At 36.1% G+C, this 5,335-nt stretch overlaps 1 pseudogene; it reads left to right on the top strand.

Annotated features, from left to right (window-relative positions):
• Positions 1–3,388: 3,388 nt before the first annotated feature.
• Positions 3,389–4,063, top strand: LOC148109241 (14-3-3 protein theta pseudogene; annotated as a pseudogene).
• Positions 4,064–5,335: the final 1,272 nt, after the last annotated feature.

Raw genomic sequence — 5,335 nt, 5'->3', positions numbered from 1 at the left:
CTTCAAAGCCTATTGTAGCTTCTTCAATTTTTTTCTCTCTTGGACTCTTCTTCCATCACTGCATTGTGTTTTCTGACTCTGACCCTTCTTTCCACCTCTTATGCGGACACTCGTGACTGCTTATATCAGGCCCACATAGAGAATCCAAAATAATCTCTTTTGCAGTAATTGGCAACCTGGCTTCATGATTACTTCAGTCTTTATTAGGAGAATGAAACGTTTCTGTTTGGAGATGGATCTGAGCATCTGCATATTTCATAGCACTAAGTTTGGAATTATTGACTCTCCCCTCCTCGTTCCTAACTCGTACCACTTGCAGCATTCAAAAGGAGAGTCAACAGTTACCGAGCACTCAACATTCCCCACACACTGTTCAGCACACTTCAACAATATGAACCCATGGAATCCCTAGAACCTCCAGTGAGGAAAGTACTGTGGTTGTCTTCCTTTTATAGATGAGCAAATCCAGGTAATTTGGCTCCCAGGCTCATGCTCTGAACTGCTATACTCTATAGCCTCACTATGTTAAAGTGTTACCATTTGATCACTTTAGGCCCAATTTAGAGTCACTGTGTTTTAGTAACAGGAAAGCATATCCATGGAATAAGCTTATATTTGGAGCAATAGCCCACAATTTAAATACTTGTCAAAAATTATAGAACTTGGACAGAGGACACGAACAGACGTTTTTCCAAAGAAGACATAGAGATGGCTAACAAACATATTGAAAAGATGCTCAATATCAGGGAAATACAAATCAAAACCATGATGAGATATCACTTCACACTGGTCAGAATGGCTAAAATTAGCAACAGGAAACAACAGGTGTTGGTGAGGATGTGGAGAAAAAGGAACCCTGTTAGACTGTTGGTGGGAATGCAAACTGGTGTACCACTGTGGAAAACAGTATGGAGGTTCCTCAAAAAGTTAAAAATAGAACTACCCTAGATCCAGCAATTGACTACTAAGTTTTTACTCAAGGGATACAAAAATGCTGATTCGAAGGGGCACATTCACCCCAAATGTTTATAGCAGCATTACCAACAATAGCCAAACCACGGAAAGAGCCCAAATGTCCATCAGCTGATGAATGGATAAAGAAGATGTGATATAAATCTACAGTGGAATATTACTCAGCCATCAAAAATAATAAAATCTTGCCATTTGCAGCAACATGGATGGAGCTAGACAGTATTATGCTAAGCGAAATAAGTCCATTAGAGAAAGACAAATACCATATGATTTCACCCATATGTGAAATTTAAAAAACAAAACAGATGAACATAGGGGAAGGAAAAACAAGGAGAGAAAGGGAAGCAAACCATAAGAGACTCTTAAAGACAGAACAAACTGAGGGTTGATGGAGGGAGGTGGGTGGGGAATGGGTTAAATGGGTGATGGGTATTAAGGAGGGCACTTGTTGAGATGAGCACTGCATGTTATATGCAAGTGATGAATCACTAAATTCTACACCTGAAACCAATTTTACTATGTATGCTAACTAACTGGAATTTAAATAAAAAAATTGAATTAAAAAAATGATAGAACTTGGAACTGGTTGTCAAAATTGCACTATTAAGTAGAATTTACCCTTTTTTCTTAGGAATTTCCTTAAACTTTACTTATATTTCAGGGAGGTAGAGTGAAAATATTTAACTTTTGGTACTTCTAATGAAGAACAAGGAAACAAGCAAATATATTAAACTTCAAATGAACTTACATTTTTCTTAGCCGTGAATATAACGTTTGCTGTCACTATCACAAACCACTGTGCTATGGCTATATTCTCTTTTGGGCACTTTCCTTCACAGTGGACAGAGTAGCATCTCTTTTGTCCACGCTTCACCAGAAATGACCTTAACCACAGACTTGCTTGGCAATTTCTTCGTGTAGGAAATTCATTGGCAGAAATATTGTTAAGCTATTACATCAACAAAATGTAAAACCAAGAGGGAATTTAAGAAAGAGATTGGGAGACTATCAAACCTGTGGAATGGGGACAAAAAGAAAGCTTGGCAAAACTGTACACTGCTTTAGTCATTCAGTATTTGTGGGTTTTGAGGGATTTACTGATGGTATAAAAGCCTTCTTCATGTTAAATATATTGAATTTATTTGAGTATAAATAAAATCTCAGTAAGATATATATATAAATTTATATATATAAAATATATAAATTTATAAAATTTATAATATATAAATTTATATAAAATATATAAATATATATAATATATAAATATATATAATATATAAATATATATATATATATAAAATAAGAATAAATACAAGGGACCATATGAGAAGAGGAGCCACCCACTAATCTAAGACAAAGGTGGAAAAGAAGATGGAAACTTTTTCAGTTTTTCTTTATAGACATAAGGAAATGAGTGACAAGAACTAAAGGTTCATGCCAAGTGGGCTGATATGAACCAAAGAATTTTCTTGGTAGTTCTCATTCTTAAGTGGATTTGGTGACATCAAAGATGGCAATTATGAAAAATAAAAATAAGTATGGCCTTATTTTTTCTGTTTATGAAATGCGAGGTAAATTATTTAAAAAATTTTAATTTTTAAAAACTTCAATTTTAACATAACAAAAATAAAATGTTAAAATAAAACCTTGGAATACTGATCTATTACATATATATTTGGAGTTAGAAGTGTCAACTAAAAATAATTATACATCATTGTGCAAGTATTAATTTGTGACTCAAAAGTATAGAAGCCAAACAAGGATCATTAAAATAGATACTGAAGAAGTAGATGAGTCCACTATCATAGTTGGAGACTTCAACAACCCTATATCATGAATGGACAGATCCAGCAGGCAGAAAATCAGTAAGGACATAGTTGAGCTCAACAATAGTACCAATCCACTGGATATAATGGACATCTATAGACTACTTCATCCAACAACAGCAGAATATTCATTCTTCTCAATCTCACATGGAACATTCACCAAGATAAAGCACATTTTGGTTCATAAAACACACCTTAGCAAATCCAAAGGAATAAAAATCATACAATGTTTGCTCCCAGACCACAGTGGAATTGAACTTTAAATCAATAACAGAAAGATAACTGGAAAATCCCGATTCTTAAAGTTTAAAGAACACATTATTAAATAACACATGGGTCAGAGAATAGATTTCAAGATAAGTTTAAAAATATTTTGAACTAAATGAAAACAAAACAAGTTAACAAAATTTGTGAGATGCAGGAAACTGGAGGGTCCTCCGCTGAGGCCAAAAGCAGCTCAAAGTGGAAGGACTCGTGCCAGGGATGCACCTCTCCAGCCAGTCCAGGTGGGTGCTCACCCTCGCTCTTCTCTCCCTGTCCCCACAGAGAAGACAGAGCTGATCTAGAAGGCAAAAGTGGCTGAGCAGGCTGATTACCACGATGATATGGCTATCTACGTGAAGACTGTGATGGAGAGGGCCACTGAGCTGTCCAACGAGGAGTGAAACCTGCTGTAGGGGGCCTACAAGAACGTGGTAAGGGGCCGCAGGTCCACCTGGAGGGTCATCTGGAGCATCGAGCAGAAAACCTCTGACAAGAAGTTGTAGCTGATTAAGGACTTTGGGGAGAAAGTGGAGTCTGAACTGAGGTTCATCTGCACCACGGTGCTGTAATTGTTGGATAAGTATTTAATAGCCAGTGCAACTAATCCAGAGAGTAAGGTCTTCTATCTAAAAATGAAGGGAGATTACTTCTGATACCTTACTGAAGTTGCATGTGGTGATGATAGATAACAAACTATAGATAATTCCCAAGGAGTTTACCAAGAGGGTTTTGATATAAGCAAGAAAGAGTTGCAACCCACCTCTCAGTCCACCTGGCCTGGCTCTTAACTTTTCTGTATTTACTATGAGATCCTTAATTACCCAGATCTTGCCTGCACACTGCACACAGCTTTTGATGAGGCCGCTGCACAACTTGGTCTACTGAATGAAGACTCATACAAAGACAGCACCCTCATCATGCAGTTGCTTAGAGACAACCTAAAATTATGGACCTCAGACAGTGCAGAAGAATATGATGCCAAGGAAGGGGCAGAAAACTAAATGCATACAGGGTATCATACTTCTCTTCAAGAAACTTTTTACTCATCTCCATTCCTTATTCCATTTGGATTTCCTATAGCAAAGAAACCCATTCACATGGATGGAATCAACTGTTTCTAGTCTTTTCATACTCAGCTTTGGGAAAACTCCATTCCTTGATTTGTGTTTGTCTTGGTCTTCCTGCTGTGCAGTTACCACTGTAGAAAAGATTTGATACCTTCATTTCCTATAAACATAAGTAACTTCCAAACACTTATGTAGAGGACTGAAAACATATCTAGTATTTACGTAATCTGAACTAGTTCGGCAGATGACTGTGTTTTGTATTACAGTGAAGATATGAAAATCCAGCTCATTATGATTTAAAAGTTATCTACATAATTCTTAATTTCTACATTCCCTCCCTTACTCTTCTTCCGGGGTTTCCTTTCAGTAAAAAAGTTTCCCATGCTTTTACTGTATTTCTTTTTGGTAAGAATCCAGAAGTATTAGATTAAATGGAAAAGCATTTGGCTTTTCTGCGCTGAGGGTCACAATGATACGGAGCCTCCCGTATCATATATGATGCAGATCTTGTATACCTGTGACAACAGGAACTTTCCTTATTCATTCTTCCTTTGCTGCTGTTTAAGATGACACCTTCCCTTCCCAATAAAAATTCACTTACACCCCACCCCCCAAAAAGGAAAAAAATTGTGGGATGCAGTGAAAACAATGCTTAGAGGGAAATTTATAGCATCGAATACCTATATTAGAAAAAAATCTAAAACCAATAATCCCAGTTAATACTTTAAGAAACTAGCAAAAGTAGAGCAAAGTAAATTCAAAGTAAGCAGAAGAAAAGAAATAATAAGAATTAGAGCAGAAATCAATAAAATTGAAAACAGGATATCAATAGAGAAAACCAGTAAAACCAAAAGTAGTTCTTGGCAAAGATCAATAAAATCGATAAACCTTTAGCCAGACTAATTAAGAAAAAAAGAGAGGGAACACAAATTACTAATATCAGAAATGAAAGAAGGAGCATCACTATGGATCCTATGGACATGAAATGGTAATAAAGAAATAATATGAACAACTCTAGGCCACAAATTTGATAACCTAGGTGGCTTGCATCAATTCCTTGAAAGGCAATTTGCCAAAATTCATACAAGAAGAAATAAACAATCTGAATCAGTTTATATCTGTAAAAGAAATGGAAACAATAATTAAAACCTTCCAAAATAGAGAGCACCAGTCCCATATGGGTTCATTGGTAAATTCTACCAAACA

The sequence above is a fragment of the Ursus americanus genome, chromosome 11 (assembly GCF_024610735.1).
Source record: "Ursus americanus isolate L20-20 chromosome 11, mUrsAme1.1.p, whole genome shotgun sequence".
Taxonomy (NCBI): domain Eukaryota; kingdom Metazoa; phylum Chordata; class Mammalia; order Carnivora; family Ursidae; genus Ursus; species Ursus americanus.
Note: the sequence above shows the minus strand (reverse complement) of the source record. Positions and strands in the feature narration are given on the sequence as shown.